Source organism: Phragmites australis, chromosome 3, assembly GCF_958298935.1.
Source record: "Phragmites australis chromosome 3, lpPhrAust1.1, whole genome shotgun sequence".
Lineage (NCBI taxonomy): Eukaryota > Viridiplantae > Streptophyta > Magnoliopsida > Poales > Poaceae > Phragmites > Phragmites australis.
The window spans coordinates 3,571,894-3,585,072 of record NC_084923.1 but is presented as its reverse complement, the minus strand read 5'-3'; the positions used below and the strand labels follow the sequence as shown (position 1 = coordinate 3,585,072).

The following is a 13,179-nucleotide window of genomic DNA, read 5'->3' as shown; positions in this document are numbered from 1 at the left end:
TGTAGTACACTTATAGCTATCATCGAGAGCATTTTGATCTATTTTCTCCTTCATCCATCGGGCGGTTATGATACCTTCATGACTTAGATTCGCTTTGACACAAGCTTCGTGATGATGCCAAACCGCAAAATCGTATTGCACGCTTCTAAAAGCATGACTCATAGGTGCTTGCTTTAACCTCAAGCAAGCATCCAGATGTCGACGTGTGTACTCCGTCTTGCAATCTTGACCGTCGGCAATTCTATCTCACTCCCGATTCCTCGGGCTGCCTTGTCACTTGCACCATCATCCCCTTCGCTTGACTTTGTCAACACGCTGTCTTCATCCATTATTCCATGCTTTGGTTGATCACCATGTGCACAAATAGGCTCACCCGTGACTTCGTCCGACCTCCTCGATCATCCGGCACCAAGCATCCTGCTTGGCCTTAATCATCTCGTCGTCAACCGTCAAGTTGCATCTATTATCTGCACAATACGAGATAAGTGCACATGCATCTCCAACTCCATCATAGGTTAGTTAAAATCAAAGTCCTCAGTTGATCAGAACATCTCAAACAAATCATGAAAGCCGGATGATCCGGTGCACACTCCTCCTAAGCACCGGACCATCCAGCATGTGTAAACAATCAGATCGGGCAACTTGCAATTCTTTCTATAAGAAATGTTGCGACATACTCTTCAACCCATCGCTTGATGATCCGGCGAGTTTACTGCCAATAGACCTCTATTTGCATCTTCTTTGTAAGAAAAAATCCGACGAAGCATCTGGCGTTCAATCCTTTAACGTCGGACCATCCGGCAAGTTCAAGTACACTAGAGCCGATTCTGCAACCTCACTGCAAGAATTATTCTGGCATTTACAGTGCTCATCGCCGAATCATCTAATGTGTACTTCAAATTTCACCTCATAGTTGAAATGCTTCGACGTGTGTCCCATCAGGGCGCCAGAACATCCAGCGTGTATAAAATCCCTATTGTCGGATTATCTTGTGTGTATAATTTTTCTATGCCAACTCTCTTGTCTATACAACTTTGATTAGTCATGAATATCATTGCAATACACATATATGTCTATACAATTTAAAAATCATCAAATCAAAGCAACACATTTATTAATCACTTATCATAATAAAACGTACATTTTAATTTGTTTTCTAGGTTCAGAATATATTTCTCTAGAAGCTTGCTGCTTTGTTTGGTCGATTGGAATCTACGAAAAGAAACGTGGTTGCTTGCAAGTCAACTGTCACCTCAAGGCTAAGGGCCACCATTGGACTATTAGGGTAACTGTTTATAGATCTACTACTTAAATTTATTAATTGGGAATAGCTGATTTACTCTTTATCTATTGCTAGAATATGTGGTCAAACCTGTAGATTTGAATGATGCAAAATACAGTGAAAACAGGAGCTGACAACTTTGTATATTTTTTCTGTTTATTTTGGTTTTAAGGTTGTCTCTGCCGCTTGGATATAGGTAAGCTGATACAAACAAGTGGACCTGATTACACTCTGCATTTAGCTGCTGACTGGGTGCTCCTACAGCCTTACCTCCTGTTTGCACATGCACTGAAAACTCAAATGCATGGCTCCTATTCTTACGGTTTTTATAAAGACTTATTTATAATGTAAAATTTCTTTCTTAAAAGTGTAAAATGTAAAAATTTCAAAGGAAATTTGCAACACAAAACAGATTCTCTTTAAAATTCACAGTTCCATTACCAGGGACCGTTTAGAACTTAGTAATTTTAAATAATGTGTGTAGGTTATCCACCTCTTCTAGACCACTCAAATATTGCCAAAATTTGTTGACACGGTGCGACTACAATCATGAGCACTGGTTTGCAGATCACGACGATGTTTCACAGTGAAGGGCAATGGAAGTGTGCAACATGGCAGGTGATTTTGTACAACAAGCTACAGTTAAATATGTAGTAATCAGCTCGCTAGGTAACCTTTTTTTTGAACTAGAACTACGGGATCATTTTCTCGCAGCAGAGACGATACTGAACAGTGCCAGATTAACTGAGAAGACCTCATTTATCTATTGGTGACCCTGCTAGATTATATGGTCAAACCTCTAGATCTGAGTGATGTAAAACACAGTGAAAACAGGAGCTGACAACTTCGGGGTTTTTTTTTTGGTTTAGTTTGGTTTGAAATCATCTGCCACTTGGATGTAGATAAGCTGATTCAAAAAAGTGGAGCTGAATACACTTTGCACTTGCTGATGATCATGGGATACTCCTACAGTCTCATGTCCTGTTTGTGAAAACTCGAATGCATGGCTCTCTTTCTTACACTTTTTTTTTATTAGAGTTCGTTTGTAATATTGAACTTTCAAATAACTTTGCAACACAAAACACATTCTTTGCAAACTTTAGTACAATTCCTTTGTTACCACACTTTTTTTGCACAAAACTACAGCTAAATTGACGTAGTCAGCTGGCTAATTAAGCGGACTTTTCTTTTGGATTAGAACTATGGGGATTCTTTTCTCGCAGTTGAGATGCTACTGATCGAGCCTTATTACATGCTCTTTGTCGGCACGGCAGAGTAGTGCTCTGAATCGTGGCCCGTGAGATCCCCGGATGCAGATGAGGCCATTGGTCAACCCGGTTTGTTAATTCGCCCATATGCACAGTTAGCGAAAGAAAGTATCTTCTATGAATAAAATGTGGCAAGAACTAACTCACAGAGTGACTCAAGCTTACAGAAAAGACTGATAGGATAAGAGTACCTAGAGTTTTTAAGAAAATATGTGTTCCTTAGTTGGGTGACCAAGGATCAGTATTTATGCTCATATTTAGAGTATAAATATACAAACATGCTTATATTAGATTAATAGACATACAAATTCTTTTCTTATATAATAGGGCATAGAGACATCCCTATAAATCATTACTATAGATAGTGAGTTGGTTGTCCCAGTGGTTAGTCATCTATTTCGATATCGCACTACACCAGCGTGTCAGACAGCTACCACTAACTTGCAACAGCGTGTCAGACAGCCACAACTTACACTAACATGTCAGGCGGCTAACTTTTGACAAGTATTAAATACCGGTCACTTCACTGTAAGTGAAAGCTAGCCCTACAAATCTCTCATAATTAATTTTTCTAAAGATTCGATAGCTCTAGAGTCAGAAGGGCTTCCAAGACGTAGCCTCCCGATCCCTTCTAAACCATAAGCTTCGGATGGGTCCTGAGGCCGATGGTTCTCAGACCCAGACCCGCGAAGCCCAGAGCCGTCGGCAGCCTTGATGACGGCCAACAGCTGCACCGTATGTTCCATCGGTTCATTAATCACAGCATGTGGTTATGACAGTTGCTCGATCCGTCTGCACCACGAAAACTCTACTGCAAGCGACCAAGCGTGATCAACCCCTTTCGGTCACAAGTCAACTGTTGACATCAAGCTTCCTCTCAAAAAAGAAACATGAAGATGCCTACTTGCATTGTGCCATCTGCCATGGGGCGTGTACGTAGCACGGTACAAGTACATTGTACGGTGGCCTGAATTAGTTAATCTCCTCATGATTTTGGTTAATAATAACATCACAGTTTACAATATTGTTCCATGTGATGACAACGTGCTAGTTCCGTACTCTCATGTCCATGCGATTTTTGCCAAAAAAAAATCTTGTCTAAGGAGCAGAATTATTGTAGCTTTCCACAGTCGTAGTCAGCCATGGCGACCAGCGTTTTGGCCATCAGTCCAGCATCAGCATGGCGTTGTTGCTCTGCTGGACGAAGCCCACGACGAAGGCGGCCGTGATCAGCTGGATGCTGCGCCACCTCCTCGCCTCGAAGTACTTCTCCAGAGCCGCCTTGATACCCTGGTGGCTGTCGTCACCGCCGGCGAAGGCCTCGTCAAGGCACCGGGCCAGGACGACGCCATCCTCGAGCGCCGCGCACCTCATCGGGTGGAGCGCGTCGCCGGCCTCGCAGACGCCGCCCCTGCTGTTGCTGCCGCGGACGAGCGCGAGCGGGGACCGGAACCGCAGCGGCGAGGGCCCCTGCTGATGCTGCCGCGGACGAGAGCGAGCGGCGACCGGAACCGCAGCGGCGAGGACACCACGTCGCTCATCTCGCTCCGCTCGATCACGTCCAGCGCCTCGGCCGGGATCTTGGCGCCCCGCAGCTTGGCGAGCACGTAGCTCCGCATATTGGCCACGCTATCCTCGGCGTCCTTGTCTGCACGATCGAGACCGGATCAGCTGAGGAACGTGCCATTGCAACTTGCAACACGTCACTACGTCAGGTAGGCGATGGAACAGGGGAGAAGACTAACCAGCAGAGGGAGTGGCGCGTACCGGCTGGGGAAGGGTACCAGGTGTAGTTCCAGTACACGGAAGTGTCGGAGCAGGGCAGCACGCCGGAGCGGAAGCCTTCGCCGATGAACTGAAGCCGTGGCCGGCCGGGTACTCGGGGAGGCCCCTGGTGGCCGTGCGCCCCGAGAGGATCGGCTTCGGAAGGCCGAGCCATTTCGCCACCACCGAGTTCACGCCGTCGCACCCTATGAGAACCTTTTACGGTGCACGAATGAAAACGATTGAGTGATTTAAGGGAAGCAGGCTTAGTGCGTGATTACTGATTACTATGCGGTGCATGGATATCTCACCTTGGCAGAACCGTCTGCTAAATGCAGGATCTTCACGTTGCCGTCTTCTTCACTGGAGACGATCTTGGACGAGTACCTGATGGTGCCTGTCGGCAGCTCGTTCTCGAGCGTCTCCAGTAGGGAGTCCCGCTTCACGCACCGGATTTCGTGTGGCCCGCTGATGGGAGTTCAGATATTCGCTCGTGAGATTATACAGAGACAAATTGGAGTTAAGCATGGTTTCGGACTTTCAGTACCTTTTTCCCTGCATCTTTAGGCTTACTTTTGCAGCAGCCTCACCAGTGGTTGCAGAGAAGGTAAGACAAGTCACAACTTGATTCATTTCCAAAGTACCTATTTCAGGGTGCTCTGCATACTATATCTTTGGGCTTGTTAAGGGGCCTGGGAGAGGTGGGCTTTCGTACTATAGTCTGGGTCATTGGGCTGGTCAATGGGGCCTGGGGGAGGAATTGGGCTGCATTACGTACGTAGCCTTTGGATTTCTGTCGGTGCTCACCTCTCGCAGAGCAGATGGTGCTCCCTGATCTTGTCCCCGACGCCGAGGGCATCGAGCGCGCGGAAGGCGTTCGTCCTTGTCGTGAACGCGAACCCCGACGCGCGCAGCGTCGGCGACGACTCCAGCACCAGGCTCCTCACCCCTTTCCTGCACGGCGCGACACCACCAGCCCACACATCGGCTCGGCACGCATCTCGGCCGGCCGGAGCACAACAGCAGCGCAAAGACCGATCAAACTACTACATGTTGAACTGCACGGGAAAATAGATATTCATGCCTGTGTAAACCGAGCGCCGTCGCGAGACTGGCGAGCCCCGCGCCGGCGATGACGATGCCCTCCACGGCCTCCATTGTTGTTTGGTACTTCAATTTGGTGGAGTAGAAGTAGAATGAAGAAAGCGAGAGCAAGAAGTTCAGAGGATTCGCAGGTTAGGTTCTTGTCGAGGAAACATTTTGGCTCTGAGATATTTAGATCATGCGTGACAGTATTATTATTATGATTATAGTATCTTAGCTATCATATTATATATATAAAAAGATGAAAATTTTAAAATACAGTCATATATATTATTATAATATAATATTTTAAAATAGATTGATAATTTTCTCTATCATTTCTCACTGTAAAAGAGCTTTACTGAAACAGATAACAAAACTCTAAATTTTTCCGTATTATATAGACTATATCCCCCCCCCCCCCCTCTTCCTCTACGTTCGGCTAACATTTAATCCTTGAACTTGAGTTTTTTATTGGAATAGACTCTCGTGCCCAGTTTTCGTACCTCAACAGTTCTGATGGACCCGAAGCTTCTACGATGCCTCCCGTTTATAACTGGATGCTGAGGGTGGTTGAGAATTGAGATGCCAGGATGGGCACTCGCATCGACGCATGTCATTTGAAGAATCTGGTTGTTCAGAAGGATGGTGACGACCGAACTCTGGGAGGAAAAGTTCGAATTTGGTCCAACGAGGCGACTGACCTTCTCTTGCGAGTCAAACTGTACATGCAGCACCGTCACGTTATCACGTCAGGCTGCGTCCATTGCAAGATGCATTTCCATCGATCTATATATCTATTACATTATTATTAAATATTAAAAAAAGACACTTCAAGATGAAATTATCATATTAATTAAAAAATCTAAATCCCTCATTATTATAAACATCTAATTATTTAGATTAAACTAAAGAGCTCATATTAAATATGATTAATAAATAATTAAATTTAGAATTAAAAATTATGAAAAATTAGCACTCAATTTTCATACATTTTGGGAAACAAAATGGTTTGAGAAACAAAATATCTAAATAAATCATTATTAAAATTTAGGTTATGTTGGTGAAAAAAACTGTCTTTCACGAATAAGGTGTGATGATAACCAGCTTGCTAGAGTAACTCTTAGGGAAGAAAAGGAGAGGAACGTAATACCCAAAGCGATGGTAAAAAATTATCCTCTTGCATTGTGTGCCCCTGATCAATATTTATATTGCCTTTCATGATATAGGGTTACATATGTGCTCTTGTCCGACAGTAGAGATACAAGCTATCGTCTACACAATTAGGACATATGGCCAGTATATTAATACATTGTCCAGGCTGGAGGCTAAAATATCAACCATCGTGATGATATCAGCTAGCCGTGGTGGTTACTGTGGCAGTGAGTGGCCATAGTGTCCGGTCGGTAGCTGACTACAGCATCGATCTTATCTAGCATGTCAGGCGACTACCACTTGTATCGACATTAAATACAAGTTGCATTATAACAGACACCATGTGGCCTATGGTACTACCCTTACAGGCCTTACTGGCCCTCTTACCCCTCCTCTCCTCAGGATGTCCGTGGCCTCCAGGTCCAGAGGTCCCTAAAGGCTTGGGCTCCTAGGGCCACTCCGAAGCCTGGGAGTTTCGAAAGGGTCTTAGATCTAACAGTCTTCGGGCTCTATACTATTGGAGCCAAGGAGCGTTATGGGTTCTTAATGGTGACCATTAACATGTAGAATAGAAAAAAGAAATATCCATATCAAATATAGTCTAAGAAAAAAAATCAAATTATTATAAAAATAAAATATCTAAATAGATAATCTATGTAAAATACAATTAATCAATAGCTAAAATTCACAATGAAAAATAATAAAAAATCAAAAATTACTAATATAATATATTAAGAAGCACCATGTAGCTGAAATCTATCGCATCAAGCATGCAGCAAACAAGATGCAGTACATAGGCAAAAGCAAACATATTCTATTTTATTTGTGTGGCTACACCTAACACATGATTGGTGGTTGATAAATACATATATAAACCGAACAAATACATGTATGTGGTTCTCCACCCTCCGCCCGCTCCCTCGCTTCTTCCCTCCTCCGACCGTCTCCAGCGGCGGCCCTGTCGTCAGATCCACGGCTGCTATCCCTCCCTCGCTAACCACTCATTTCTGCTCTGGTCTTGCCCATCGGTCGTCCTTCGCCACCCGTAGCCGATAGAGGGACCTGTCGCCCCTGTGCATGCCTCCTCCGCTAGGACGGCCTGCCTCTCCCAAAGTTTCCTCTAAACCTGCCACCGCCAGGAATCCACTACTGCGAATATGAATCTTAATCCCGCCATCGCTAATCCGTCGTCTAAAATACTTTCTAAATTTTAAACATCTGAAATTTACAAAAAATTAAAGGTTATTCACATGGCTCCTCTTATTCGGTGGCCGAACTATACTTTTGGAAACACTAGGGCCACTTATTAAGTGTCTAAACCACCCATACCGGGTGACACGCAGGGACGACTCCAGCACCAGGCTCCTTACACCTTTCCTGCACGGCACCGGCGATCAGATGACCGATTACATTGCTGAACTGTACCGTGAATCAGTGCTTGCCTGTGTAACCCAAGCGCCGTCGCGAGGCCGGCGATCCCAAGTCCATTGGTTTCACCACGTTATTGTTTGTTGCTTTGATGGAGTATAATGAAGAAGGCAAGGGGAGCAAGAAGTTCAGAGGTTCACTTCACAGGTTCTGATGAAGCAGGAGGTTCTACGATGCCTTTGTTTATAACGAGATACCGGAGGATAGTTGAGATGGCGCCATGGCGCGACGGGCATTGGCATGCGATGCGATGAATTGGATTTGATGTTTGGAAAGATGGATACAACCGGACTGAAGGGGGACTGGGGGAGGTGAAGTTTGAATTTGGTCCGGTGAGGCCACTGATCCTATGTTGTTTGTCAAAATGTACATATCACGTATGCTTGGACCATCTACTTGAAGAAGTTGTTCTAAAATTGTATTGGCACAGTAATTTTCCCACAGAAGTCTTGATGTGGCATGGTGGTGCGTAAGAAGCGATAGCCAACATTTTTTAACTCGTTGATTCATGGAACCTGAAGAAGGAACTCGCGAAGTGATTTCCTCAGTCTAAATCTTTCTTTGGAACATCCTCTGCCTTAGAGCAACTTCAACAGCCACGCTATCGCACCCTCCATAGCAAAAATAACGTGCACTGCGTAAAAATCCTGCTCCAGCAGACGCGCTATCGAACGCGCCATTTTAGCTGAACCTCCAAATCACCCTCGCCGCACTCCAAATGTAGCGTGTGCTCGCGGGCCGCCATCGAGCAACTGCCACTTCCCTCCCGCCTTCCTCCTCTTCCTCTCTTCCGTTCCCCGTTGACGAGGTACCCATTCCTCCCCGCCGCGACGGTCCTCCGGCCCTGCTCTCGCGGATCTGCTACGCCGCCTCGACCAAGCTGCTGGGAGCTGAGACGAGCCATGGGTCCCGATTTAGCCCGCATCCACATGCGCCCCCGGCCGCGCGCCGCCTGCTGACTTGTTTTGCCATTTCCCACCTCCATGCTGCTGCCTTGCCTGGCGAACAAGTTCCAAATCTGGCAGCGGCCGTTAGCAGTCCGAGCAGCCGAGCGGCTGCTCCACGCGGTGGTCGTCGAGCGGCTGCCGTAGCCAGGTGGCGCCGAGCTCCCGCCGGCGGAGGTCGCATCCGTCCTCGAGGCGGTGCGCACGCACGGCCTCCTTACGAAGAGCCTCCCAGACCCCAAGCTCGCTGAGGCGTGGCGTGCCACCGTTGACGCCTGGGTCGAGCGGGTCGACGCGCTCGTGGAGAGCGACTCGGTATGTTGTCGTCTGATCCCTCTGCTCTCTGCGTTGATAATTTAGTACAGTTTGGGTCGAATGTTGATGCTTTTTCCTGGGATTTAGGCTACTGTGCTGTAATTTTCTTTAGAAAAGGTTGTCTTTTTAGAGAAAAGTCCCCTAGGATGGTGTGAAGGAAATGTTTCACAGCAGAATGCTTTAAAAGGGGTTACTTTAACTGGTGTAAATTCCATAAGGATGTTGTCCATATAGGTGTGCCTGTGTCAATTTGAAGCTAGAGAGTAGTTTTTTAATGGCAAGTTTGCTCGATTTTATTACGAACTAGCTTTGTGAGAAACTTTAGTGGGGTTTCATGGGAGGGACATTGGGTAAAATAAACCGTAGATGGACATATACGTTTGGTTTTATCACACAGGCATGCTTAAATATCTGTATATATTAAGCAAATTCAAGGGCCTCCCTGGTTTGATTTACTTAATTTCATATGTTAAGCAAGTGCACAGTTGTATTGCTTAACTTCATCTATTTGTGTATTGTAAAATTGGTCCAAATGCTTGGACTTATGATATTATTCTTCATTATCTGATAAAATCTCAGAAGTTTGAAGATGCACATAATGTATTCCGGAGAATGGGGATGGATGGCTGTGAGCCTCAGCTCAATACATATACAATGATGGTTAATATGTTCTGCAGTAACGAAAGAGTTGATATGGACCACTGGAGGATGCATTGGAGGAATGTACGAGCCCTAAACTTGGTTCTTGGGCTTTGTTACTCTGTAGATCATGGAGTATTCTGTCCCCCGTTCTTTTTGAAGGAAATCAAGGACCATTTTCTTGAGCGAGATCATGTTTTTTTACAGCTTCTGATTGTTTGTTGCCTTTTGTGACTGATTGCAGGGGAAGATGCTGGACGAATTGGTTCCCTGAGTGCATTTCCCATATTATTACCATGTTTGTGTTCTGTATCTAATGGTCTGCATATTGATTATTGAATCACCCAAATTCCCTTCATAAGTTCAGATTTCAGTGAAGGTTACATTCTGCAATTGCTAAGAGAAACCTGAAACTTGACAACTTACTGAAGTTTTCCCTCCTGTTCCCAGCACCAACAGGATGTGGAGCTGAGCGGCGGCATGAGGGAGCTGGAGATCGGGTACCAGAAGAAAAGATGATGTGAAGAGGATTGCTGTTCTGTTATCTGTTTTAAAGGTGGTTACTTTCCCTCTGCCTTTGAATCAATATCTGGCATCTGAAGATTATGTCAATTGCTATTTGTCTGCCTCCCATCATCCATTCAAATGTGGTCTTGCTGCTGTATGAATCTTTGATGATTCAGTGTTCAAGTGGATCTGGTACTAGATGATTTGGAATGGATGAGCCTTTGAGTACCAGTTCTTATATTTATCTCTTATATTTGGAATGTATGTGATATATTCGCTGAGTTCTACTCTTGATATGTTCCTAATTCGGTAGTGTGAAATTTGTAGAACTGATACTGATCAGGCTTTTGTGTAAGGATATGGGCATATGAATCGGTGCCCCTTGTAACTGATAATTGTTATGTGAACTATTTATTGTACGAGCTATTTATTGTTAGAACTATAAGTTATGCCAAAAGAACATGATACATTAATTCAGAAAGAACTGCATACATCATCATACATAATTTGAAAACACTACACCCCTCTATAATAAAAAACACTACTTGATAGGTTCCGACTACATTATTGCAAATGCTTACACTATAAGAACTACGACTCTGCATATAGTTGACATAGGTGCTCGACTAGATCATCTTGAAGCTAAGAGTGAGCTTGTCGGTCCCTGATATCATGATTGTTCTTAATAAACTCCATAAATTGAGACAGCTCAGGGGCGTGCTAATCTTCAATTATCACTCTTTCTCCCTCATGATCGTAATGGAAGTTTTCTGGCTCATGATCGTAATCAAAGTCTTCCCGCTCATCTTCAATTATCATATTATGCATGATGACGCAAGCCGTCATGATTTGTCCGAGTGTCTCTTGATCTCAAAACCTTGCTGGTCCACGAACAATGGCAAAACGAGCCTGTAGAACTCCAAATGCTCGTTCAACATCCTTCCTAGCACTTTCTTGAGCTTGTAAGAAAAGTTTTTTCTTATTCCCTTGCGGAGATGTTATTGTCTTCACGAAAGTTGCCCATGGTGGATATATGCCATCTGCCAAGTAATAGCCCATTGTATAGTTGTAACCATTGATGGTGTAATTCACTTCTGGAGCTTGTACTTCGGCTAGTTTTGCAAATAGAGGGGAACGATGAAGAACATTAATATCATTGTGAGACCCCGGTAAACCAAAGAAAGCGTGCCAAATTCAAAGATCTTGTGAAGCAACGGCTTCCAGAATAATTGTGGGCTCATGCACATGGCCAGTATACATTCCTTGCCATGCTGCAGGGCAATTTTTCCACTTCCAATGCATGCAATCTATGCTCCCTAGCATACCGCGAAAACCTCTTGCTTCTCCCATTTCAAGTAACCTATCAGTATCAATATTATTTGGAGATCTCAGATACTCATCACCAAATACTTCCACAACAGCTTGTACAAACCTTTTAAGACTCTCTATAGCAGTACTTTCTCCAATCCGAATAAATTCATCTGTAGCATCCGCTGGTACTCCATAAGCTAGCATGCGAAATGCAGCGGTAATCTTCTGCAAAGGAGATAACCCAAGAATCCCAGCACTATTTCTTTTCTGCATGAAATAGCTATCATGCTCTACTACAGATTGTACTATACGAAGAAACAAAGAACGAGCCATTCTAAATCTGCACAGAAATAATAATAAAATGAACGAGAGGATAAAAAATAAGGGCGAACAAAAACATATTCACTAATTACAAACCTACCCCGAAAGATAGCCAGGCCGTAGGTGGGATCCTGTGAAAAGTAGTCTTGGTATAGTCTCGCATGTCCGGCTTCTCTGTCGTGATGAATTACTCGATGTCCTGGCACGGAATCGCCATGGCGTCGAACATTCAAACGCTGATCTTCATCGTGCACTTGGAATGCTGTAGCAACAATGAGTTCGTCGTCGTCGGATGAGGTTGACGGCGAATCTATGAGAATTTGCTTGATGATATTGCGACGTCTCATTGCAATGTTGGAGAGGAGACAAAGATATGTGTGAGAGAACACAAAGAGCCGTTGGAGATGAGACACAGCTCAAGAATGGCAAATGGACTTGTATATATAGATTAAAAAAATAGCCGTTGGAAAAATAGCTGTTGGAAAAATAGCTGTTAGAGAATTAGCCGTTAGAAATATAACCGTTACAAAAATATAGTCGTTACGAATATATTGTTAGTTATAGAATACCATTAAAAAATAGGAGAGAGAATATAGAGGTTGAAATATAGATGTGCTGTTGAAGTGGTGGAGTATTATGGAGGAGAAATATTTATAGATGGCAATCCATATAGGGATATGGATGGTAAGATATGAATGTGCTGTTGGAGTTGCTCTTAGTCAGATAGATTTAAGTTTAGAAAGGCACAAGGGCGGCTTGTATTAGGCTAGTTGACGTCGGATTTAAGCGTGTGTGGAGGGGAGAGAAGGTGGGAAAAGCGAACAGTTAGCGCTTGAAGGAGAGCTAGCCTTTATACAATTCCCAATGCACGCTAGCCCATGCACCTGAGCAACCCGTCCTCCACACAACGAGAGAACGAGGTCAGAGCATCTCCAACCGGCTGAAAAAAATTCACTACTATAGTCAAATTTGCTAAGTGGATAAAAAAACATTTCCAACCTTCTCAATCGGACTCACCAAATTTGGTCGCTTCCTATCCCTAGCTCGCTACTACCAGCCAGCCGTTGTGAACAGTAGGTGATCATCCCGCTGTTCAAAACAATATTATTATATTGCTCTAAAAATTCTAAATCTTTTTATATGTGTTCCATAATCCATATGG

The 13,179-nt window shown here is 44.3% G+C and overlaps 1 pseudogene; it reads right to left on the bottom strand.

Moving 5' to 3' along the window:
* Positions 1-3,277: 3,277 nt before the first annotated feature.
* LOC133910893 (monooxygenase 2-like) lies at positions 3,278-5,539 on the bottom strand (annotated as a pseudogene).
* Between the last annotated feature and the right edge of the window lie 7,640 nt (positions 5,540-13,179).